Source organism: Lithobates pipiens, unplaced genomic scaffold (assembly GCF_037356315.1).
Source record: "Lithobates pipiens isolate NorthernLeopardFrog02 unplaced genomic scaffold, aLitPip1_a1.2 Scaffold_10, whole genome shotgun sequence".
Lineage (NCBI taxonomy): Eukaryota > Metazoa > Chordata > Amphibia > Anura > Ranidae > Lithobates > Lithobates pipiens.
In genome coordinates, this window is record NW_027507686.1 from 74,707,204 (window position 1) to 74,734,460 (window position 27,257).

The 27,257-nt window shown below is 49.1% G+C and overlaps 1 long non-coding RNA gene across 1 annotated transcript in view; it reads left to right on the forward strand.

Moving 5' to 3' along the window:
* LOC143932970 (uncharacterized) overlaps window positions 1-23,531 on the forward strand; it is a 74,504-nt gene extending 50,973 nt beyond the window's left edge. The window contains exon 4 of the long non-coding RNA XR_013262986.1: window positions 23,304-23,531. This is a non-coding gene — a long non-coding RNA (uncharacterized LOC143932970). The remainder of the gene's footprint in view (window positions 1-23,303) is intronic.
* Window positions 23,532-27,257: the final 3,726 nt, after the last annotated feature.

Sequence of the window (27,257 nt, forward strand, 5' to 3'; positions counted from 1 at the left end):
CTGGGTGGTGCAGCGTCTGAGGGTTTTGCTCTCAAGGCCCTGTGTGCTCGAACAAAATCAATAGGGGTGTCAGCAGGGTTCTCCAGCAGATTATTGAAAATGGAGCGTAAGGCAGATGGGAGTTGATCAGGACCCACCGACTCGGGGACCCCCCTCACCCTGATATTGCATCGTCTCCCCCTATTATCTAGGTCCTCCAAATGGCGGTTGATTGAAATCAAATGAGCAGTATGTGCAGCTGCCGTCGCTTCCAGCCTATGCACTGCTTTATCTCTCTTGTGCTCGGTTCTTTCCAGGGAGGACATCTTTTCAGTTAGGGACAGCAGGTCAGCTTTCAGATCCGTGATCGCTGAAAAGAGGGTATTTTTGATGTCTGAGGCAATAGAGGTCATGTCCCCAAGTGTGAGAGGGTGGTCAGGGTTCCCCATCCCGCTTACCAGGTCCTCTGTAGCACACTGCGAGCCGTCGCTCATGTCCTCCTCATCGCCTCGTGCCTGCGCCATCTTGCGCGGTGTGCCTCGGCCGGAGCGAGCCTGAGACTGAAAGAGGTCTTGTATACTGCGGGGCTGAGACGGGGTAGACTGCCGTCGGGAACGGGAGCCGGAGTGAAGGCGAGCCGATCTGTGCATGTTGCGGCGTGTTTGTGGCCAGGGAATCTGCGAAAAGGCCGCGGGTCTCCAGGAGCTCCTCTTTCAGGCAGCCATTCCTTCCGCGCGCCAAGCCACGCCCCCCTGACATGAAATCTCATCCACGGACTGGCCCCCTCTGACATGACATCCCATCCACAGACTAGCTCCCTCTGACATGACATCCCATCCACAGACTGGCCCCCCTCTGACATGACATCCCATCCACAGACTGGCCCCCCTCTGACATGACATCCCATCCACAGACTGGCCCCCCTCTGACATGACATCCCATCCACAGACTGCCCCCCCTCTGACTTGACATCCCATCCACAGACTGCCCCCTCTGCCATCCCATTCGCAGACTGGCCCCCGACATACGGTCCTTCACGTTGCCACGCCGCACGGAGATTAACTTTGAACTGTGGCGCCGCCCACTGCACATTACACACACACTGGCAGTGGGGGTGGGCGGCACCACAGGTTCTCTATTGAAGACCAGCTTCTGGTCTTCTTAAAAACGGCGGCTGGCGGAGACATTGTCTCCGCCGCCCGCCGACCTCTAGCGGCCGGCGGCAAAAAAACTGCAAATTCAATTTCCCGGGACAAACCGAATTTACCGGGACATTTCCTGGGACAAAATTAATTTGGGACAAATGTATTAATCCCGGGAATGTCCCAGGAAATTCGAGACAGTTGGCAACTATGTTGGTACGGCAACATCTAGCCACCATAACCCTGGTATCCCTGTGTTCGGCCGGTGGTCTGGTACAAGATAAAAGGGGTCTCTGTGGCGGATTTGCTGCAAGATTACTTTTATCTATGGCGGGAGAGGGAACTCCCCCCTCCCACCATGATCCTGTGCCCTCCGCCGCTTACAGGAGCCGTTGGCAGCGGCAGAAGCGATCGCGCCTGTCCCCTAGCCTGACATGGAGACGAGTGAGAGGAAGATGGCCATCCCACCCATCTCCATGACACTGCAGGGAGCGGAGGGACATCATAACTTCACTTCCGCCCATAGCTCTTAAAGGGCCATTTTATTTTTTTAAATGACAAAATTATTATTTTTTTATTGCATTTTAGTGTAAATATGAGATCTGAGGTATTTTGACCCCAGATTTCATATTTAAAGTGGTTCTGCACCTAAAAAAAAAATATTAAAAGCTAGCAGCTACTAATATTGCAGCTGCTGACTTTTAATAAATTGACACTTACCTGTCCCAGTGTCCAGCGATGTCGGCAGCAGATGACGAGCGATCGCTCGTCTCTCTGCTGCCCCCGCCGCCATCCTCTGTCTGGGATTCGGGAAGTGAAGCGTTGCGGCTTCACTGCCCCGTTCCCTACTGCACATGCGCGAGTCGCGCTGTGCGTCTGTACTGGTCCCCGCTGTGTCCTGGGAACTGTGTGTTTCCCAGAACACAACGGGGGGGGGGGGGGGTCGGGGGCCGGACATCTGCGCGGGTATGTGGCGGTCTATCCTGGAAGTGGGTGCAGATACCTGGATTATCCAGGTAACTGCACCCCACTCCCCCCTGAAAGGTGCCGATTGTGGCACCGGAGGGGGGAGGGATCAGATTAGCGGAACTTCCCCTTTAGGGTGGAGAACCGCTTTAAGAGGCCCTGTCATGCTTTTTTTTCTATCACAAGGGATGTTTATATTCCTAGTAATAGGAATAAAAGTGACACATTTTTTTTTATTTTTTTTTAAACAGTGTAAAAATAGAAAGTAAAAGGTAAAATAAATAAGAAAAAAAAAATTGTTCAAACCACACATGTGAGGTATCGCCACGATCGGTAGAGCGAGAGCAATAATGCTAGCCCTAGAACTTCTCTGTAACGCAAAATAAAACCGGTAGAATTTTTTAAATGTCGCCTATGGAGAGTATTGCAACGACCGCCATTTTATTCTCTAGGATGTTAGAAAAAAAATTTATAATGTTTGGGGGTTCTAAGTAATTTTCTAGCAAATAAAAAGTGCTTTTAACTTGTAAACACCACATCTAAGGCCCTGTACACACGGTCGGACATTTCGACCAAAAAAAATCCATCAGATTTTTTCAGAAGGATTTTGGCCGAAACTAGTCTTGCATACACACGGTCACACAAAGTTGTAGGAAAATCCGATCGTTCTGAACGAGGTGACGTACAATGTGTATGATGGGACTACGTAGAGGCCAGTAGCCAATAGCTTTCATCCCCAAATTTATTCAGAGCATGCGTGGCACTTTGTGCATTGGAATTCTATACACTTGATCGGAAAAAGTCAGACCGGATTTTGTTGTTGGAAAATTTTAGGTCCTGCTCTCAAATTTTTTCCGTCGGAAGTTCCGATGGAAAAAGCCAGCTAGAGCCCACACGCGATCGGATTTCCCAACAACATAATCCGATCTGAATTGTCCCATCGGAATTTTCGACCGTGTGTACGGGGCATAAAAAGAGGCCCGGTCTTAAAGTGGTTAAATGAATTGCATTTCTAATATTCTTTTTCATTTTTGTCATTACTTTCTTTATTATGTTGATTGATTTATTGTATTGCTGCCCATCACAGAAGGTTCACACATACAGGGCCGTTTTTAAGGCAGGGTAAAAGGGGCAGCTGCCCTGGGCCCTTTCATTGTTGTGGGGCCCAAAGCAGCTGCCTCATACTTGCCAACTATCCAAGTTTAAATTTCCTTGTCTCTTGCTGTGTCCTGATATCTCAGTGTGAAGTGTTGCTACTAATGCTGCCCAGCTCTGCCCTATTGTTGTGTACAGATGACTCACCTGCAGACCCTGTGTTTACATGTAAATAACCAGCATTCATATGTAAATAGCTGCATAGATATGTAAATAAAGGCGGCATCCATATGTATAGCATGACCCCTGGAGTGAGGAGATGATGTGCTGTAAACTCTAGCAATGAGTCAGTGAGCAGTATTACTGTACAGTAATCTCAACAAGCAGAAATCATGTGCTGTAACCTGTAGCAACTAATCAGTGAGCTGTAATGTGTGCTGTAACCTCTAGCAACCAGTCAGTGAGCGGTAATGATACACTGTAACCTCTGGCAACCAATCGCAATAGCTGCCTGATCTGATTCAGTAAACAGATTTTGAGTCTAGCTGCTATTTATTGTATGTCTCAGAGCAGGTGGAGAGTAAAACTGCATGGGGGGTGGGGGCCCAAGAAAAGTTTTGCCCAGGGTCCAATCAATATTAAAGACGGCCCTGCCCACATAAGGTATATACAGTTTATTTACCATTTAGGGGAGCACTGTACCAATCTTTACACTAAAACAAAAAGACTGTTTAATACATTTTTAATATTCAAAGCAAACTCCCCCATCCATCCATCCATCCATCCATCCATGTCTCTATCTATTTTCACATATATCACTTTGAAAAACACCCCCCTAGCATTTCAGCCCCTCACCATCTTGAGCAAGGGCAATGATTCATGTAACATTTTCTTCCTGGATTCCATCTGCCTTTAGCTCAGGCCTGCATGCAGGAGTGTGTGCTTAGTTGAGAAAAACCCTCCTCCCCTCCCGAAGACTCCGACATTATTTGCCAAGGCAAGAAACCAGGAAGTAACTGAAGAAATGGTAAAAAAATACAAATTTTAAAACAAGTAAATATGGTATACTTTTCTATTTACTAAGACTAGCAGCATGAGGATTAAAAATAATGTTGATTGATTATGTTGATTAACTTAGACAAGTACACACTATAGATGGATGTGCTTTATTCATATTTCATATCTGAGGTTTACAATCACTTTACGTGGTCTATAAATCTCACCTTGCTAGCAGTGCAGATGGAGGAATCTATCACTGCTGACCATTGCATATAAACAAATCAGGCTTAAAGTGATGGTAAAGTCAGAAGATTTTTATTTTAATGCATTCTATGCATTAAGATAAAAATCCTTCTTTGTGCAGCAGCCCCCCTAATACTAACCTGAGCCCATCTCGATCCAGCGATGTGGCAGGAGAGTCCCGGCTGCCTGGGACTCTCCATCCTCATTGGCTGAGACAGCAGCGTGGCGCCATTGGCTCCCACTGCTGTCAATCAAAGTCAATGAGGAGATTGTGTGGGGCTGAATAGCGGCTCCTTGTCTGAATGGACACACAGAGCAGCAGCTCGGGTGCCCCCATAGAAAGCTGCTTGCTGTGGGGGCACTCAGCAGGAAGGAGGGGCCAGGAGAGCCTGTGGGGGACCAGAGAGGAGGAGGATGGGGCTGCTGTGTGCAAAACCATTCCACAGAGCAGGTAAGTATAACAAAAAATTGAGACTTTAGTATTACTTTAAATAGTTTTATTTTCATAAAAAAAAAAATCACAAAGCCGTGTTCTTTTCACACATTTTCCTGTTTCCCCACTTAAGAAAGTTGCATATCTTCATTCTTCCAGCAGTGGCAGTGAGAAGTCCTTCCATTATACTGAAGGGTATCCCATGAGCACCGTCCAGTTCTGTAATACTAAAGAAGAGCTTATTCACATCATGTCCATTGATCTGCATTTTGCTGCACACCTCCACACATGTATAATACAGCAGGACCCATCGGAAACTATTGTATTCTATGTTCACACCATACATGTGTGTTTTTGTGCACTAAACCAGGGCCGTCTTTAAAGCGGTCCTCCACCCTGAAGTGGAAGTTCCGCTCATCTGATCCCTCCCCCCCTCCGGTGCCACAATCGGCACCTTTCAGGGGTGAGGGGGGTGCAGTTACCTGGATAATCCAGGTATCTGCACCTACTTCCGGGACAGACCGCCGCAGATGCCCCCCCCTGTTGTGTTCTGGGAAACACACAGTTCCCAGGACACAGCGGGGACCAGCAGAGACACGCAGCGCGACTCGCGCATGCGCAGTAGGGAACCAGGCAGTGAAGCCTCAATGCTTCACTTCCCGATTCCCTGACAGAGGATGGTGGCGGGGGCAGCAGAGAGATGAGCGATTGCTCGTCATCTACCGCTGACATCGCTGGACCCTGGGACAGGTGTGTCAATTTATTAAAAGTCAGCAGCTGCAATATTTGTAGCTGCTGGCTTTTAATATTTTTTTTAAAGGTGCAGAACCACTTTGAGGCAGGGCAAAAGGGGCAGATGCCCTGGGTCCTGGCATTGTTGTGGGGCCCAAAGCAGCTGCCCCATACTTGCCAAATATCTCAGTTTAAATTCCCTTTCTCAGTTTAAAACTTCCCCTGAAGTTTTAGTCCTGTGCTGTGTCCCGATATCTCAGTGTGAAGTGCTGCTACTAATGCTGCCCAGCTTTGCCCTATTGTTGTGTACAGATGACTCACCTACAGACCCTGTGTTTACATGTAAAAGTGGCGGCATTACTAAGTAAATAGCTGTGGCTAGCGGCATTGATAAGTAAATAAAGGTATCAGTCATATGTATATCATGGTCCCCTGCAGTGAGGAGATGATGTGCTGTAACCTCTAGCAACCATCCAGTGAGCAGTATTACTGTACAGTAATCTCTAGAAACCAATTAACAAGCAGAAATCATTTGCTGTAAGCTCTAGCAACTAATCAGTGACCTGTAATGTGTGCTGTAACCTCTAGCAACCAGTCATTAAGCAGTAATGATATGCTGTAACCACTGGCAACCAATCGCAATTGCTGCCTGATCTGATACGGTAAACTGACTTTAAGTCTAGCTGCTCTTTATTGTATGTCTCAGAGCAGGTGGAGAGTGAAATTGCATGGGGGTGGGGGGGGCCCAAGAAATTTTTTACCCAGGGTCCAATCAATAATAAAGACATCCCTGCAGTAAACGGACACGGTGTGAAGAAGCTCTGTGACACACATAATACGATGATTGGCATTTTCTGCACTGGAAGAACGCCAGTCACACAGTTGTTATCTATGTGCCCCATGCATAGTTGGCAACATTGTAAAAAAAATAATAATTTCGGGACACTTTTTTGGCAGTAGACAGAGTTGTATTATAATTAGGGGGTGGGCATGCGGATATGGGCGTGGCATAGGAAAAGGTGAAAATGCAGTGCACAGCGAAAATATGGGCGTGGTTTACGTAAAAATAGTGGGCGTGGCTCGAAGGGGTGTGGTTATAGTCTGAGATGAATGCGGGATGGAGAGGGAAAGGGGGGAGGGATGGAGAGACAGCAGCCCTCGATCCTACACCACAATAGCAATGTGTGTTTTCCAGAGTTTGACAATCAGCAGATAAAGATACTCCAAATACCTGGTGTTAGCGCTTCAATCATCCCAGCACCATGATTGTTATGGTGTCAGGATGATTGAAGCGCATTATTTCTATTATTACATTGTAATATAAAATGAAATCATTCAACTCACCATAATGCAGAATCAGTGGGAGCCATGAGTGCGTCACTAGCCACATTGCCTGCCACCAGATGCAATCAGGTGCCCCATCAGAGCAGCCTTCCTCACATCTGTGTCTCCATCAGCGGAGCCCCTCCTTACATCTGGTGTCCCCATCATTCCTCCTTACATCTGGTGTCCCCATCAGTCCTCAACATCTGGTGCCCCTCTGACATCCGGACTGGCCCCCTCTGACACCCTCCAGACTGAGACTGGCCCCCTCTGACACCCTCCAGACTGAGACTGGCCCCCTCTGACACCCTCCAGACTGAGACTGGCCCCCGACAGATCCTCCAGACTGAGACTGGCCCCCTCTGACATCCTCCAGACTGAGACTGGCCCCCGACAGATCCTCCAGACTGAGACTGACCACCTCTGACATCCTCCAGACTGAGACTGGCCCCCTCTGACATCCTCCAGACTGAGACTGGCCCCCGACAGATCCTCCAGACTGAGACTGGCCCCCTCTGACATCCTCCAGACTGGCCCCCTCTGACATCCTCCAGACTGGCCCCCTCTGACATCCTCCAAACTGAGACTGACCCCTGACAGATCCTCCAGACACCGCCGTTGCCACACCTTTCAGTTTGAACTGCAGTGCCGCCCACCTTCCATAGACACTGGCAGCGGGGGTGGGCGACGCCGCAGCATCTCTATTGTAGATAGGGTTGCCACCTTTTCTTCAAGCCAAACCCGAACACTTTTGCGGTGCACGGCAATTTTTTTGTAGTACACGCTACAGCATTGTAAAATACCTGGGACACCTTTTGGGTTACCCATAGAGAGTAGTAATGAGGTGTGCTACGGTGAACAGTGGCTGTGGCCAAATTGCATTAACAGTGGGGTGGAGGACTTAAAGGCACGTGGTTAAATAAAACAAAAGCATTCATGTACCCATAAAATATGATTTGATTAATAAAAGAAATGTCAGTTAAAATATGAGTAGTAATATGAGAAGTGGACGGTGTCAGTAGGGCAGAGGACAGTGTCAGTAGAGCAGTGGACAGTGCCAGTAGAGCAGTGGACGGTGCCAGTGGACAGTGTCAGTAGAGCAGTGGACGGTGTCAGTAGAGAAGTGGACGGTGTCAGTAGAGAAGTGGACGGTGTCAGTAGAGAAGTGGACGGTGTCAGTAGAGAAGTGGAAGGTGTCAGTAGAGAAGTGGACGGTATCAGTAGAGAAGTGGACGGTGTCAGTAGAGAAGTGGACGGTGCCAGTAGAGAAGTGGACGGTGCCAGTAGAGAAGTGGACGGTGTCAGTAGGGCAGTGGACGGTGTCGGTAGAGCAGTGGACGGTGTCGGTAGGGCAGTGGACGGTGTCAGTAGAGAAGTGGACGGTGTCGGTAGGGCAGTGGACGGTGTCGGTAGAGCAGTGGACGGTGTCGGTAGGGCAGTGGACGGTGTCGGTAGGGAAGTGGACGGTGTCAGTAGAGAAGTGGACGGTGTCAGTAGAGAAGTGGATGGTGTCAGTAGGGCAGAGGACGGTGTCAGTAGAGAAGTGGACAGTGTCAGAGAAGTGGACGGTGTCAGTAGGGCAGTGGACGGTGTCAGTAGGGCAGTGGACGGTGTCAGTAGGGCAGTGGACGGTGTCAGTAGGGCAGTGGACGGTGTCAGTAGAGCAGTGGACGGTGTCAGTAGGGCAGTGGACGGTGTCCGTAGGGCAGTGGACGTTGTCAGTAGGGCAGTGGACGGTGTCAGTAGGGCAGAGGATGGTGTCAGTAGGGCAGAGGACGGTGTCAGTAGGGCAGAGGACGGTGTCAGTAGGGCAGAGGACGGTGTCAGTAGGGCAGAGGACGGTGTCAGTAGAGCAGAGGACGGTGTCAGTAGAGCAGTGGACCTCCATCCAAAAACCTGAATCAGCTCTACTGAACCCAACCCCATATAAACTTTTCACAATGTGGCACTGTGCATTCTACAACCCTTTCAAGCACCTTTTTAATTACAAAAAAAGCCCAAAAAAATGCAAAGCAATCCAGTGCCCCCTCAATAGATACCTCCATTACAGCGAGACAAAAAACCTTACCTTCCAGGAGCCGCTGCAAAGATGTGTGTGAACCTGTTAGGGGCGGAGTCTGTAATACCATGCTTTCTCCTGAAAGTGTCTGGTTGCATTGTCGCCGGCGGCTGGGTGGGAGAGAGAAACTGCACAGATAGAGAGTGCAGTGTGACCCAGCTGCAGGACATTAGCCCCACTGGAGCGGGGAAGAAAGGGGGGTTTTGCATGCTGTTTGGGGGTAAGCTGACGGGGGGGGTCAGATAGTTCACAGAGGAGGGGGGTAGCTGACAGAGGAGGGGGTAGCTGACATAGGAGGAGGGTAGCTGACAGAAGAGGGGGTAGCTGACAGAGGGGAGGGGTTAGCTGACAGAGGAGGGGGTGGCTTACAGAGAAGGGGGGTTGCTGATAGAGAGAGGGCTGACAGAAGGGGAGGGTTGCTGACAGAGAGGGGGCTGATGGGGGGGTTGCTGACAGAGGGGGGTTTCTAACAGAGGGGGGGGGGGCTGCTGACATAGAAGGGAGCGGGCTGACAGATGGAGGTGGCTTATAGAGAGGGGCAGGCTGACAGAAGGGGGTTGACGGGGGTTGCTGAGAGAGAGGGGGACTGATGGGGGGATTACTGACAGAGGGGGTGGCTTACAGAGAAGGGCGGGCTGACAGATGGGGATGGCTTATAGAGAGGGGCGGGCTGACAGAGGGGGTGGCTTACAAAGAGGGGTGGGCTGACAGAAGGGGGCTGACAGGGGGGTTGCTTACAGAGAGGGGGACTGATAGAGGAGGGTGGCTTACAGAGAGGGGCGGGCTGACAGAAGGGGTCTGATGGGGGGGTTGTTGACCGAGGGGGGGCTGACAGAGGGGGGCTGACAGAGGGGGGTTGCTGACAGAGAGGGGGGTTGCTGACAGAGAGGGGGGCTTCTGACAGAGAGGGGGGCTGCTGACAGAGAGGGGGGCTGCTGACAGAGAAGGTAGTGGGCTGACAGATGGGGTGGCTTATAGAGAGGGGCGGGCTAACAGAGGGGGGTGGCTTACAGAGAAGGGGGCTGACATAAGGGGGCGTTGCTGAGGGAGAGGGGGGCGGCTTACAGAGAAGGGCGGGCTGACAGATGGGGATGGCTTATAGAGAGGGGCGGGCTGACAGGGGGGTTGCTGATAGAGGGGGGTTCCTGACAGAGGAGGGTGGCTTACAGAGAGGGGTGGGCTGACAGATGGGGGCTGACAGGGGGTTGCTGACATAGAGGGGGGCTGACAGAGGGGGGATGCTGACAGAGAGGGGGCGCTGACAGAGGGGGGGGCTGACAGGAGGGTTGCTGAGAAAGAGGGGGGCTGACAGAAGGGGAGGGTTGCTGACAGAGAGGGGACTGATAGAGGAGGGGTTGCTGACAGAGGGGGGTGGCTTATAAAGAGGGGTGGGCGGACAGAAGGGGGCAGACGGGGGTGGCTGAGAGAGAGGGGGGCTGACAGAAGGGGAGGGTTGCTGACAGAGAGGGGACTGATAGGGGGGGGGTTGCTGACAGAGGGGGGTGGCTTATAGAGAGGGGTGGGCTGACAGAAGGGGGCTGACAGGGGGGTTGCTAAGAGAGAGGGGGACTGATAGAGGGGGGGTTGCTGACAGAGAGGGGCGGGCTGACAGACGGGCGGGTGGAAGAGCGGATTGCAGAGAAACCTCACCTCAGTTAGGAGAAACACAGTGTGCCAGGCAGGAAGGTGGGACTCCGGGCGGCTGCGATCACCCCAAGTCCAGCCCGCCACCACATGTGACCACTTACCAGCTCCACCAGGCCAATCACAGACTCGAGTGCCCACGCACATAACTCATTCAGCCAGTCAGAGGGAGCCCGCTGCCCAGCTCTTGCACAGGCAGTATGTGACAGTGTACATTGATGGCGGGCTCGGGAATCGATGGGCCGCTGTAGATGTTGCGGCCGAGACCACAGGACAGTTCAACTGTTGCTATATATGTACCCATCATGATTGGTGATTGTACATTTTTATTTATTTTTTAAATAAAACAGAAATCTTTTTTCACTTGGATTCATGCAAGATTTTAAATAAAAATGTACAATCACCAATCATGATGGGTACATAAAGTGATCACATAAAAAATGGTGTGGTAACGAGAGCACAATGGGCCAGCAACCCAACATATTTCGGACAATATTCCATCTACTGGGGCATATGCCCTTTTTTTTTCAGGTTGCTAGCCTATTATGCTGTCGTTACCACACCATTTTTTATGTGATCTCTTTATGTACCCATCATGATTGGTGATTGTACATTTTTATTTATTTTTTAAATAAAACAAAAATCTTTTTCACTTGGATTCATGCACTGTGTGGAGGCCCTTTTTCTTTTCTTGTTTTTTTCATAATTTTAAACCCTGACTGGATGCTATCGGGAGTACCGCAGACCATTCCAGCTGGTGATCGCCTTCCCATGTAGGGACATCTACCTGTCGGCATTTTTGGTGCCAGTCTCCCACCAGTTTCACTAAAATTTTCTTTTCACAGCGCTGCATTTTATAGTTTTCATTGTATTACACAATCTACTATATTGTTGATATTACCTGCTGGTCCATTATTTCATCACATTTATATGCAGGAAATATAAAAAAAAAACATACATATTGGTATACTGTACGTTACCCCATGCTGTTTTTGAGGCCTGTAATAAGAGAAAGGTGGTACATTAGTGGATAAACATTTGGATGCCCAGATTTCTACGAAGCCTCGCCCACTGATGAATCTGGAAGGCAGGGTCTTGGTATGGGGAAGTCGGTGCTCGGCACAGAGGACAAGTTGGTGTTTGTAGAAGCCATCTGTAAATACAAACAGAATGGAAACTGTGAGCACATGGTAATGTTCTGGTGGTCCCTGCATTGTACTCACCGAGGCAAATGGAACAGGTAGGCTGCTCCACTGCCGGTGGTCTCGGTGGTGCTGGGCGGTGTTCTGCAGCTCTGTCTCCGGGGGAACGGCTCCGGTTGTTTTCTGCCTCCTCCCGTCTCCTCCGAAGTTGTCCTCTTGTCCAGTGAGCAACTGGAGACTCTTCTCCCTCCTGACGGGATCACCTTCCACGGGATGGACGGCGTGAAGCTCGTGGCATGGTGGTGGTGATTGATGCCGGTGTGCCTGGAAAAAACAAAATTTGTTAAATACTAATAATACTAATATATACAATAATAGTACAATAGCAATATATTTGAATAAAAAAGCTAATAATCCCAGGAGACACAATCTGACGATATGACCCGGTCAGCTCCCAGTGCAGAAATGTTTTGAAACAACTGAAGTCCGGTTTGAACCGGTTTGCAGCCCACTGTGGCATCACACACCTCATACCAACTGCCACTTTTCTAGTATGAAAACTTTGACTGGGAATACCTCGGCCATGTAACACTGTAGCCAAATACATTTTATATCATTTCATAGATTTTACATATAATTAAACTGTACTATGGTCATTTTAATGGCTGGGTATGCTGGGCATAATTCTCAGTATCTGTTTTTATTCTGTTTGTGTTATTCTTATTCTTTTTCTGCACAGTACCACTTCTCTTGTTCCGTATGCTGGGAGTTTTTCCCAGTATCATACTTACCTAGGTGAATGCTGCATCTGTCCCCCGGCCACTCTACATGGAGAACTGAGCAATCAAAAACTGTTGATCCCTTGGTTCTCAGTGAGCAGAGAGCTTCAGACTGTCAGTCACCGCTCTCTGCTCTGCCTCCTCCTCACTCTCTGGATCACTGGGCTGTGGAGGGGGTGGAGTGGTCGGCTCAGGCTTTCAGCGGCTCACTGAGAAGCTGATCTGGGTGTTGGTCCAGGGACCTGGTGGATCCCAACTTCCATTGTTGTGATGACACGGGTTCCTGGATTGACTTCTGTGACGTGTCACAGGAGTGCAAAACGAGCTTTGGCTGTACTTCTCCTTTAACCCCTTGCCACCCAGGCCAATTCTGACATTTCTCTCCTTCATATAAAAGTCATCATTTTTTTTCTAGAAAATTACATAGAATCCCCAAACATTATAGATTTTTTTTTAGCAGAGATCATAGAGAATACAATGGCGGTCATTGCAACTTTTTATCTCACACAGTATTTATCAAACGTGTTTTTTTTGGAAAAAAAAATATAGTTTCATGCTTTAAAAAAGCACAACATTAAAGTTAGCCCATTTTGTTTTGCATAATATGAAAGATGAAGTTATGCCGAGTAAATAGATACCTAACATGTCATGCTTCAAAATTGCACACGCTCGTGGAATGGTGCCAAACCTCGGTACTTTAAAATTCCCATAGGCGACGCTTTAAATATTTGAGTTACAAAGGAGGTCTATCGCTAGAATTATTACTTTCGCTCTAGCGTTCGCTGTGACACCTCACATGGGTGGTTTTAACACCGTTTTCATATGTGGGCGGGACTTGCGTATGCATTCACTTCTGCGTGCGAGCACACGGGGACAGGGGCACTTTAACTTTTTTCTATTTTGTTAATTTTACTTTACATTTTTTAGTTTGACACTTAAAAAAAAAAAAAAAAACATTTTTGATCACTTTTATTCATATTACAAGGAATGTAAACATCCCATGTAATAGGAATATGGCATGAGCGGTCCTCTTTACAATGAGATATGGGGTCAATAAAACGATCTCAGCTTCCCAGCCGAGGCGGCGCTGTTTAAATGCAGAGGCTGGGCGTGATGTCATAACATCGTGCCCAGCCTCTAAACAATCATAGACTCTGGCGACCATCTGGTCCGCCGGAAATCTCTATGGTAAACATCCGGGCCTGGCGGATCTGTTCTCCACAGCGGTAAGTCGGTAGAAGCACCGGAGGGTGGCGGGAGGGGGGGATGTCCCCTCTCACCACCCATAAGAACGATCAAGCGGCTGAGTGAGTACACTGAGGTAAATCAGGGCTCTCAGAGCACCCTCTATATCACAGTTCCCCTTTACACCAGAGTCCTCACCGTGCATCAGAGTACTCAGTGTTCCCCCTTAAATCAGGGTTCCCAGAGCATCCCTTATGTTAGAGTCCCCAGAGTTCTCCCTTATATCAGAGTCTGCAGAGTCCCCCCCTTACAGTGTAAGAGAACTCTGTGGATTCACATGTAAAGGGGGAACTGTGCTTCCAATGGGTAGTATGTGCCCTCCTGGCAGGGATCTCTGTGCCCCCATTGGGTAGTGTGTGCCCCCTGGTGGGGGATCTCTGTGCCCCTACTGGATAGTGTGTGCCCCCATCAGGGATTTCTGTGCCCCCACTTGGTAGTGTGGGTGCCCCCAGGTGGGGATCCCTGTGCCCCATTGGGTAGTGTGTGCCAGTGTTGCCAACCTACCAGATTGAAATTTACTGGCACGACACCCAAAATTTACTGGCAAAGCCAAATTTTTACTAGCATTTTAAAAAAGTTACAAAATTACAGTTTTAATTGCAAATTTCAGTATTTAGGTTACAAACAAGTACACTATCTGAATAGCAATGCAATTTAAAGTGGTTGTAAACCCTTACAACACACTTTGACCTACAGGTAAGCCTAGATTAACCACTTTCAGACCGGACCATTTTGCTGGTCAATGACCAGAGGTCTTTTTACAATTTGGCACTGCGCTGCTTTATTTGGTAATTGCGCGGTCATGCAATGTTGTACCCAAACAAAATTTGCGTCCTTTTCTTCCCACAAATAGAGCTTTCTTTTGATGGTATTTGATTGCCTCTGCGATTTTTATTTTTTGCGATATAAACGTAAAAAGACCGCAAATTTTGAAAAAAAATGATATTTTCTACTTTTTGTTATTAGAAAAATCCAATAAACTCAATTTTAGTCATACATTTAGGCCAAAATGTATTCAGCCACATGTCTTTGGTAAAAAAAAAGTCAATAATTGTATATTTATTGGTTTGCGCAAAAGTTGTCACATCTACAAACTAAGGTACGTTTTCTTGAATTTACGCAGCTTTTAGTTTACGACTGCTTATCTCATTTCTTGAGGTGCTAAAATGGCAGGGCAGTACAAAACCCCCCCAAATGACCCCATTTTGGAAAGTAGACCCCCTAAGGAAATTGATAAGTGGCATGTTGAGGCCATTGAATATTATATTATTTTTTTGCCTCAAGCGATTGAATAATGACAAAAAAAAAAATTTTTTTTTTTTTACACAAAGTTGTCACTAAATGATATATTGCTCACACATGCTATGGGCATATGTGAAATGACACCCCAAAATAAATTCTGCTGCTTCTCCTGAGTACGGGGATACCACATGTGTGGGATTTTTTGGGAGCCTAGCCGCGTACGGGGCCCCGAAAACCAAGAACCGCCTTCAGGTTTTCTAAGGGCGTAAATATTTGACTTCACTCCTCACTACCTATTACAGTTTTGAAGGCCATAAAATGCCAAGATGGCACAAAACCCCACAAATGACCCCATTTTAGAAAGTAGACACCCCAAGCTATTTGCTGAGAGGCATGTTGAGTCCATGGAATATTTTATATTTTGCCACAAGTTGCGGGAAAATTACAAACTTTATTATTTTTTTTTTTTTTCACAAAGTTGTCACTAAATGATATATTGCTCACGCATGCCATGGGCATATGTGAAATGACACCCCAGAATAAATTCTGCTGCTTCTCCTGAGTACGGGGATACCACATATGTGGGACTTTTTGGGAGCCTAGCCGCGTACGGGGCCCCGAAAACCAAGCACCGCCTTCAGGCTTTCTAAGGGCGTTACAGTTTTGAAGGCCATAAAATGCCAAGATGGCACAACCCCCCCCCCCCAAATGACCCCATTTTGGAAAGTAGACACCCCTAAATTTAGGGGTACACTAGTGAGACTAGGTAATAAATGGCGGGTGCCCTGAAACTATAAAAAAATAACTAACCAACCAGCGTCACCTGTAACAGTTATATGGTGATCACTGGTGAAAGGGTTAACTAGGGGGCAATCAGGGGGCTTTATGCGGCAGTATATGGGGGTCCCTGGCGCTATAAAAAGCTGCGGCGAACCTAAATACCTACCTGCCTAACTAGCGTCACCTGTGACACTAATACAGCGATCAGAAAAATGATCGCTTATTAGGCTGGGTTCACACTGGAGCGATGCGGGAACGCCACGAATCCGCGGCGGGTTCCCGCATCGCATGCCTCCCGGCGGCAGTTCACACTGCCCTATGCGAACTGCTGGGAGTGTCAGTGAAATGTTAATGACACCCCCCGGTTCAGTTCGCATATCGCAGTGCGATCTGCAAACTCGGATCGCATGGTGTGAACACCCATGCGATCCGATTCTGCTGCGGACCAAAAAAAGGGTCCCGTGCGAGTTTGCGGCGGGTGCGACACGAATTCAGCCATACTATCTGTATGGCTGAACTCGAATCGCACAGAGATCGGATGTGATTTGCACTGCAGTGCGGTGCGAATCACATCCGTTCTCATAAACCGCTGCAATGTGAACCCAGCCTTAGTGACACTGGCGATGGGGGGTGATCACGGGGTTAAACCTTTATTGGGGGGTTAGGGGGGTACCTTAGAACTAAAGGGGGCTAACCCTAACTGCCCTAACAGTTATTACAGTCACAAATGACACCCGCCGGTTGATCAGGGGGTTAAACCTTTATTAGGTAATAAATGGCGGGTGCCCTGAAACTATAAAAAAATAACTAACCAACCAGCGTCACCTGTAACAGTTATATGGTGATCACTGGTGAAAGTGTTAACTAGGGGGCAATCAGGGGGTTTTATGCGGTAGTATATGGGGGTCCCTGGCGCTATAAAAAGCTGCAGCGAACCTAAATACCTACCTGCCTAACTAGCGTCACCTGTGACACTAATACAGCGATCAGAAAAATGATCGCTTATTAGGCTGGGTTCACACTGGAGCGATGCGGGAACGCCACGAATCCGCGGCGGGTTCCCGCATCGCATGCCTCCCGGCGGCAGTTCACACTGCCCTATGCAAACTGCTGGGAGTGTCAGTGAAATGTTAATGACACCCCCAAATGTTAGTGAACACCCATGCGATCCGATTCTGCTGCGGACCAAAAAAAGGGTCCCGTGCGAATTTGCGGCGGGTGCGGCGGGTGCAATGCGAATTCAGCCATACTATCTGTATGGCTGAACTCGAATCGCACAGAGATCGGATATGATTTGCACTGCAGTGCGGTGCGAATCACATTCGTTCTCATAAACCGCTGCAATGTGAACCCAGCCTTAGTGACACTGGCGACGGGGGGTGATCACGGGGTTAAACCTTTATTGGGGGGGTTAGGGGGGTACATTAGAACTAAAGGGGGCTAACCCTAACTGCCCTAACAGCTATTACAGTCACAAATGACACCAATGCAAAAAAAAAAAATGACATTGGTGTTACTGTGACTGGGGGTCAGGGGTAATTGGGGGGGGTGATCGGGGGGGTGTGAGTGTGCCTGGCATGTTCTACTGTGAAGTGTCGTGTTGGTGCAACTCACCGATCCTCTCTCCTCGGTGTCGGAACGAAAAATACCGACACGGAGGAGAGATTACATCACTTCCTCTCCTGTGTTTACATTACAGGAGAGGAAGTGATGTCACGAAGGATTTCTATTCGTCGGGAGCGATCGCGAGGGGGTGGCCATGAATGAATGGCCGCCCCCTCATCTCGGATCGCTCCCGAACGAATACCGACCGCCGCAGGCACCGGGCGGGGGCCCGATCGGGCCCCCGACCCGCGGGAAGGCAGGGACGTACATGTACGCCCGTATGCCTGCCCGTGCCATTCTGTCGACGTACATCGTCGTGCGGCGGTCGGGAAGTGGTTAAGGCTTATCTGTAGGTCCAAGAAATATCTCCTAAACCTATACGGTTTAGGAGATATTTGCCCAAATAGAGGCATCGCTGTCGACAGCGCATGCGCCGTCGACGGCGGCGCGCAGGCGCACTGAGCGCGGCATTTTCAACAACGGAGCTGCCGCGCGTGTCGGCTCCCGTGCGCATGCGCACAAGTGACGTCATCGTGGCTGCGCCGAATGACAGCGGCGGAGCTGCGAGACCCCACCGTGAAGATGGATGCGCCGGACTACAGGGGACAGCGGTGACTTCGCTGGCTCCTGTGTCAGGTAAGTGACACATAATGGACTACTATGCGATGCATAGTAGTCCATTATGCTTTTACTTTGCAGGGAATGAAAGAGGAAGTAAACTCATCAGGGTTTACTTCCTCTTTAAGGTTCAATATAAAAATAGTCCATCATATTTTGTTCACCATCTCCTCCTGCCCCCTCACCTCCTGCCACCATCAGACACTACCAGCTCCTCCTGTCACCTCCTTCCCCAACCAGCTCCTGCCACCACCATCACCTCTTGCCGCAAGCTCCTCCTGCCACACCAGCTCCTGCCCCATCACTTCCTGCCACCACCAGCCCCCTCCAGCTCCTACCAACATCACCAGCTCCGGAAAAAGCTCCTCCTGCCACCACCAGCTCCTGTCACATGCTCCTCCTGCCCCCATCAGCTAGTGCCACCATCACCAGCTTCTCCTGCCACCTCCAGCTCCTCCTGTCACCACCTGCCCCCTCCAGCTCCTGGCACTTCCTGCCCCCACCAGCTCCTGCCATCATCACCAGCTCCTGCCACAAGCTCCTCCTGCCCCCTCCAGCTCCTGCCACCATCACAAGCTCCTGCCATAAACTCCTCTTGCCACCATCAGCTCCTCCTGACCCCACCAGCTCCTGCCACAAACTCCTCCTGCCCCCTCACCTCCTACCCCCTCACCTTCTACCACCATCACCACCTCCTTCTGCCACCACCAGACACTACCAGCTCCTCCTGTCACCTCCTTCCCCTGTCAGTGGTGTGTTGGGGGCCCCTGTCAGTGGGGTGTTGGGGGCCCCTGTCAGTGGGGTGTTGGGGGCCCCTGTGATCTCTAATGGCAGCTCTGATGCTGTGTGAATCCTCAGGATTAGAAAGGAGGAGAGAAAACACTGAAAGATCATTACAGTACAAGCCGCTCCCCTTCTCTATTCTCCCCACCCCCCCACACATCCCGACACTGGACCCGATCTCACTACTAAGGTGACATCACTGCTAATGACACTTACTATATCTCCGATGAAAAAGTTGTGCCTGTAATCTCCAAAAAATCCACTGTATGGCGCTGTTCCTCTTCTGTGACGAGAGCCGATAAGACGCCTTCAATACACAGAAGAAAATGGCGCCGGTCAGCTGGCGCGTGCCTGGTATGATCGTTATCCGCCTGTCCCCTGCGCCAATCAGCGTAAGCGCGTCCCCCGCCCCCTCCGCCAATCAGAGTAAACCGCCCCCCCCCCCCCGCCGCACAGGGCATGTGCGGGCTGTGTGCACCGCTCAGCCCCGATGTACTAACGGGAGAAGACAGATAGCTGGAGAGAGAATTCTGCTTTCTTCTCCCTCCAGCCTGCAGGTGACAATAGAGAGCGCCGCTGTGAAGTGAAGTGAGGGAAGGCTGTGCCCGTTCTCACTCATTCTATGCCCTTGTCACATGACTGGAGGGAGGAAGAAGAAGATATTTCTCACTTATCAGTAGGTACTAGAAGGAGGGAGGGGGGACAACTTACCACAGACCTTCCCTCTCTGCTCCTCTCTCAGAGCTCAGGGCTCACTATAACACATGGAGGTCACACTACTAGATTGTTCTGTGTGATAAGAGACGATTTCTGTGCTCGGCACTGTCTGTCTTTCTCCAGAATAAAGCTTCTCCCATCCATGTAGATCTATACCTTATCATTACAAGAATGTCATTAAAAATTATCCTCAGTCATAGAACAGAACATGAAACCAAGATTAACCTCTTCAGCCCCAGAAGATTTACCCGCCACCCCATGACCAGGCCATTTTTTTCGATACGGCTCTGCGTTACTATAAGTTCCAATTGCGCAGTTGTGTGACGTCTTCTGCCAGTATGTGCCCACAAAACAGAAGATTTTGTGCGGCATCTGGACAGCAAGCACATGGTATGTGCGATGGAGATAGAGGAGGCAGCCAGGAAGATGTTCAGCAAGTGAGTATAGCAGATCAGCAACTTATCACATAACCTCTCAAGCTGCAAATGTTTTTATTATGGCCAAGTTGTCTACATCTTCATTGTAATTCAAACACTGATGGAAATGTCCTGCAAAACTCACTTCTCTTCTGTACAGCAACAGTCCCGTCCCTTTTCCACATGTCCGTTCAATAAACGTGTTTTTTGTGTCGATTGTCCTGATTTGTGCAGGTTGTTGCAATCAGTGGCTTTATTGTCTGCATAATATTTTCAGCTGTCTACTTTGCCAACAATGACTTCACTGCTGTGCCACAACTGATGCCAAAGACACCGTCTCAGAAGAGACACAGAAAGAAAAGAATCTCTATTGTGCCAGATGAAAATAGGGACCCGAGTGGGTGCAGGGAACTGCTGCACAGGGCAGCCATCAGACATTTTTGGGCCCCTTACACAGCTTTAGGCCTGCCCCCCCGGGCCTAACCACCAACATTCCCCAGAGTCTCCCCCTTGGCTGTACCACCAAATTCGCCCACTGGCCATTCCATGTCCTCCTTTGTCTGCAATCCCATCTCCTCCATCCCATATCCTCATCCTCCTCCAGTCCCATCTCCTCCATCCCATATCCTCATCCTCCTCCAGTCCCATCTTCTCCATCCCATATCCTCATCCTCCTCCATTCCCATCTCCTCCATCCCATGTCCTCTTCCTCCTCCATCCCATTCCACCTCCAGTCCCATCTCCTCCATCCCATATCCTCATCCTCCTCCAGTCCCATCTCCTCCATCCCATATCCTCATCCTCCTCCTCCATTCCCATCTCCTCCATCCCATGTCCTCTTCCTCCTCCATCCCATTCCACCTCCAGTCCCAATTCATCCATCCCATGTCCTCTTCCTTCTCCAGTCCCATCTTCTCCTACCACAGGAGGGGGGAAGTGGGACAGGAAGGGAGCAGTGGGACAGGTGGGGGCCAGTGTGTTAGGAGGGGGGCAGAGAGACAGGAGGGGGAAATGTCACAGAAAAGGGGGCAGCCGGATAAAAAGGGTGCAGCAGGACAGGTAGGGGACAGCGGAACTGGAGGAGGAGGTGTCATGGGAGGAGGTCAGCGGGACAGGAGGGTAGGTGTCACAGATAGGGGACAGCAGGACAGGTGGGGGGGGCAGTGTCACACACACCTTGGGACGCACCAGTCCTCCCATCTCTCACCTGTCCAGCAGTACCAGGAGGGATAGCTGACCCTGTGCCCCATCTCCACCAGGCTCTATGGGCCACAGCTGCAGGAGCCCAGGCGCTGCAGGCTCCTCTGCCCTGACCTTTTCCTCCATGGGGCCCTCCTACTGCCCCCGCACACTGATGGCGGGCCTGGTCTGCTCGTGAAAGGCGGTGGTGGGCTCAGACTAGTAAGCGCCGTTCTCCTTCCATTGCGTGCGAATGGGGGGGGGGGCGGGGGTTGCTAGTGAAAGGCGTTGGAGGCTTCTCTCTCCTCAATATCGGACGGCCTGCAGGGGCCCGGCCAGTGCATGACAGATTAATGTCATGTCTTGATGAACGGGCAGCGGGCCTGGCTAGTGGGGCCCCTTAGGACTCTCGGGCCCCTTATAGTAGAACTGCCTGTAACCCCTGATATCGGCCCTGCTGCTGCAGCAGTGATGATACTATTGGATCATTTATGCACAACACTTTCTGTTTATCTTTGACTCACTGTGCTACTTATAACCAGGTCTAAAGTTCCACAACAGCTGTGCTTTACAATGATATAGTGAACACTTTAGGTCTTCAAACTAATAATACTGACACATGTGCGGGCACCTTGTGGAGATGGCACTTAGATTTCACTTCAACTAGTTTTCTTAGAGCCTTGGAAGTGCCTAAATCCCAGGCTATACCTACAGCCTGGTGCTAATAATAAGCCCGGTCTTGCCAGCCTACATGTGGAAGCCTTTATAGTCAAGGTGCTTATATTGGATCTTTGAACAGCAGAGAGATTATATCTGAGGTGGACGGAGCTCATCAATCACTACAGACAAAAGTCAAGAACTTATGTAAGGTGTGGGCCTGGAATCAGAGGGTTGCCCAGGAGCAGAAAAAAAGTACCTTATGACTAAGCAGTGTGTGCCACTTGCTCACTTAAATCTTCAGTCATGTGAGCATTATTGACACATTCATGTGATGTAGTTTTGTTGTAGCAAGAAGAGGCAAGGTCTGGGGTGCCTTGGCATACTTTGCTTAGTGAAGGTGATGTTCAGTCTCCCTTGCAGCAACAAGAATTTAGTTCTTTAGCATAGGTAAGGGTTTACAAGCTTGTACAGTTAGCCCTTTATTTAGTTTCTTTATTTTGACACTAGAAATGTGGTCACCTGATAAATTCACCTTTAAAGCTCTATATCCAGCTCAGAAAACAGTGTCTTAGTGAGGCTCCATTTTATAGAGATGCTTAAAGTGGTTGTATACTCATTTTTTTAACTTTTACCTACAGGAAAGCCTATAATAAGGCTTACCTGTAGGTAAAAAAAAACATCTCCTAAACCTGTACGGTTTAGGAGATATTCCCCTCGGTATGCGCCGCTGACTGCAGCGGCGCATGCGCACAAGGGGATTCTCGGCCTGAAAATCTGGCAGTGGCCGACCGGCCGGAATGAAATCTCCAGCGCGCATGCATGGGAGTGACGATATCGCGGCTCTGGCCACTCACAGCGCTGGAGCCGCGATACCCGGAAGAAACGCTGAGGGAGCATGTCAGCTCCCTCGGCGTGGATCGGGCCAGATGTCGGGGCCTCGTTCTAAGGTAAGTATTTCATAATGAGCTAGTATGCGGTGCATACTAGCTCATTATGCCTTTTGCTTTGCAGGTGTTAAAAATAAAATAAAAATTAGCGGGTTTACTACCACTTTAAAGCGGAGTTCCACCTGGGAAAAAAAAATACGTTGGCGGCTTCACTCTTGCAGGACATGGCGTAGCTTGCAGCAGAAAGTGCAGCGATCTATGCCCGGAAGTGGGAGCAAATTCCTGAATTTGACAGGTATCTGCTCCCTGCTTTTATTTATTTATTTATTTATTTTTTTATCGCAACTCTTTTAGAATCACTTTAATGCAGGGCTTTGGCTTTTAGTTCAGGAAGAAAAAGCCTCCACTGCTGGTTTCCCAAAGTCTTTCTGTGCAAACGATGGATGGCGTAATGTCTTAATTTATTTTGACATAATGGTAAAAGTGCTTGCTGACCTGGGATGAGCATTGGTAGGACAAAGCACTGAGGAACCATCTCCCGTAGTTTAAGACGTGCTTATTGCATTATTTAGGACTTAATTTTTTGATTAACGTTACATTTTAATTCTTCTTTAATGTGTTACCTTTTTTTGCAGACCAGAGCTCCGTTGAAATAGTGAATGAAGAGGTCACTGTTCAAATTAGGTGAGAATGATTGTGAGATTAGTTTGAATAGTTGACAGTTTTCTTAGTTGTGTAAAGTTTTCTTATTTTATATATTTCAAAGATTGAAATAAGTAAGATTCCTCCATCCACACATGAGGTGTGGCTTGCTGCTTTCCTAGTTATCAAAGATCACTGAGCTGAATGGAGGTGAACGGGGCCACCATGCCTCTGTCGGTGTCCATGTGAGCTCCCTTCTTATCTCTGTGCTACAAGCCAGAACTCCAAAGGGCATATATGTTTCGGGGCTTTGCCCCTTTTTCAAAGCCCCCAACATATTCTCACCCACTACTCACTGTGGTTCTGGCCAAAACTTTAAGCCGCAAGCCGATTGGCCGAAAACTTCAAGCCGCAATCCGATTGGCCGAAACTTTAAGCCGCAAGCCGATTGGCCGAAACTTCAATCTGCAAGCTGATTGGCTGAAACTCCAAGCCTCAAGCCGATTGGCCGAAACTTCAAGCCGCAAGCCAATTACCGGAAACTTCAAGCCGCAAGCCGATTGGCCGAAACTTCAAGTCGCAAGCCGATTGGCCGAAACTTCAAGTCGCAAGCCGATTGGCCGAAACTTCAAGCAGCAAGTCGATTACCCGAAACTTCAAGCCGCAAGCCGATTGGCCGAAACTTCTAGTCTCAAGCCGATTGGTCGAAACTTCAAGCCGCAAGCCGATTGGCTGAAACTTTAAGCCGCAAGCCGATTGGCCGAAACTTTAAGCCGCAAGCCGATTGGCCGAAACTTTAAGCCGCAAGCCGATTGGCCGAAACTTCAAGCCGATTGGCTGAAACTTCAAGTCGCAAGTCGATTGGCCGAAACTTCAAGTCGCAAGCCGATTGGCCGAAACTTCAAGCCGATTGCCTGAAACTTCAAGTCGCAAGTCGATTGGCCGAAACTTCAAGTCTCAAGCCGATTGGTCGAAACTTCAAGCCGCAAGCCGATTGGCTGAAACTTTAAGCCGCAAGCCGATTGGCCGAAACTTCAAGTCGCAAGCCGATTGGCCGAAACTTCAAGCCGCTAGCCGATTGGCTGAAATTTCAAGCTGCAAGCCGATTGGCCGAAACTTCAAGCCGCAAGCCCATTGGCCAAACAATTCGCAAGCCCATTGGCCGAACATCAAGTCGCAAGCCCATTGGCTGAATATCAAGTCGCAAGCCCATTGGCCAAAACTTCAAGTCGCAATTGGCTGATCAAGTCGCCAAACATATGTTTTTTTAGCAAAGATCCTAGAGAATACAATGGCGGTCGTTGCAACTTTGTATCTCGTGCGGTATTTGCGCATCAATTTTTCAAACAACTTTTCTTTTTAAACAGTTTTGTGCTAAAAAAAAAAAAAACAGTAAAGTTAGCCCATTTTTTCGCATAATGTGAAAGATGAAGTTATGCCGAGTAAATAGATAACTAGCATGTCACGTCGCAAGCTGATTGGCCGAAACTTCAAGCCGCAAGCCGACTGACCGAAACTTCAAGCCAATTGGCCGAAACTTCAAGCCGCAAGCCGATTGGCCGAAACTTCAAGCCGCAAGCCGATTGGCCGAAACTTCTAGCCGCAAGCCAATTACCGGAAACTTCAAGCCGCAAGCCGATTGGCCGAAACTTCAAGTCGCAAGCCGATTGGCCGAAACTTCAAGTCGCATGCCGATTGGCTAAAACTTCAAGCCGCAAGCCGATTGGCCGAAACTTCAAGCCGCAAGTTGATTACCCGAAACTTCAAGCCGCAAGCCGATTGGCCGAAACTTCAAGTCTCAAGCCGATTGGTCGAAACTTCAAGCCGCAAGCCGATTGGCTGAAACTTTAAGCCGCAAGCCGATTGGCCGAAACTTCAAGTCGCAAGCCGATTGGCCGAAACTTTAAGCCGCAAGCCGATTGGCCGAAACTTTAAGCCGCAAGCCGATTGGCCGAAACTTCAAGCCGATTGGCTGAAACTTCAAGTCGCAAGTCGATTGGCCGAAACTTCAAGTCTCAAGCCGATTGGTCGAAACTTCAAGCCGCAAGCCGATTGGCTGAAACTTTAAGCCGCAAGCCGATTGGCCGAAACTTTAAGCCGCAAGCCGATTGGCCGAAACTTCAAGTCGCATGCCGATTGGCCGAAACTTCAAGCCGATTGGCTGAAACTTCAAGCCACAATCCGATTGGCCAAAACTTTAAGCCGCAAGCCGATTGGCCGAAAACTTCAAGCCGCAATCCGATTGGCCGAAACTTTAAGCCGCAAGCCGATTGGCCGAAACTTCAATCTGCAAGCTGATTGGCTGAAACTCCAAGCCTCAAGCCGATTGGCCGAAACTTCAAGCCGTAAGCCGATTGGCCGAAACTTCTAGCCGCAAGCCAATAACCGGAAACTTCAAGCCGCAAGCCGATTGGCCGAAACTTCAAGTCGCAAGCCGATTGGCTAAAACTTCAAGCCGCAAGCCGATTGGCCGAAACTTCAAGTCTCAAGCCGATTGGTCGAAACTTCAAGCCGATTGGCTGAAACTTCAAGTCGCAAGTCGATTGGCCGAAACTTCAAGTCTCAAGCCGATTGGTCGAAACTTCAAGCCGCAAGCCGATTGGCTGAAACTTTAAGCCGCAAGCCGATTGGCCGAAACTTCAAGTCGCAAGCCGATTGGCCGAAACTTCAAGCCGCTAGCCGATTGGCTGAAATTTCAAGCTGCAAGCCGATTGGCCGAAACTTCAAGCCGCAAGCCCATTGGCCAAACAATTCGCAAGCCCATTGGCCAAACAATTCGCAAGCCCATTGGCCGAACATCAAGTCGCAAGCCCATTGGCTGAATATCAAGTCGCAAGCCCATTGGCCAAAACTTCAAGTCGCAATTGGCTGATCAAGTCGCCAAACATATGTTTTTTTAGCAAAGATCCTAGAGAATACAATGGCGGTCGTTGCAACTTTGTATCTCGTGCGGTATTTGCGCATCAATTTTTCAAACAACTTTTCTTTTTAAACAGTTTTGTGCTAAAAAAAAAAAAAACAGTAAAGTTAGCCCATTTTTTCGCATAATGTGAAAGATGAAGTTATGCCGAGTAAATAGATAACTAGCATGTCACGTCGCAAGCTGATTGGCCGAAACTTCAAGCCGGCAGCCGACTGACCGAAACTTCAAGCCAATTGGCCGAAACTTCAAGCCGATTGGCCGAAACTTCAAGCCGCAAGCCGATTGGCCGAAACTTCAAGCCACAAGCCGATTGGCCGAAAACTTCAAGCCGCAAGCTAATTGGCCGAAAACTTCAAGCCGCAAGCCGATTGGCCGAAACTTTAAGCAGCAAGCCGATTGGCCGAAACTCCAAGCCTCAAGCCGATTGGCCGAAACTTCAAGCCGCAAGCCGATTGGCTGAAAACTTCAAGCCGCAAGCTGATTTGCCGAAAACCTCAAGCCGCAAGCCGATTGGCCAAAACTTTAAGCAGCAAGCCGATTGGCCGAAACTCCAAGCCTCAAGCCGATTGGCCGAAACTTCAAGCCATAAGCCGATTGGCCGAAACTTCAAGCCGCAAGCCGTTTGGCCGAACAAGTCGCAAGCCCATTGGCTGAATATCAAGTCGCAAGCCCATTGGCTGAATATCAAGTCGCAAGCCCATTGGCTGAATATCAAGTCGCAAGCCCATTGGCTGATCATCAAGTCGCCAAACATGTTTTTTTAGCAAAGACCCTAGAGAATACAATGGCGGTGGTTGCAACTTTGTATCTCGTGTGGTATTTGAGTATTAATTTTTCAAACAAGTTTTATTTTTTAAACAGTTTTGTGCTAAAAAAAGAAAACCAGTAAAGTTAGCCCATTTTTTTCGCATAATGTGAAAGATGAAGTTATGTCGAGTAAATAGATACCTAACATGTCACGTTGCAAGCTGACTGGCCGAACAAGTCGCAAGCCGATTGGCCAAAACTTCAAGCCGCAAGCCGA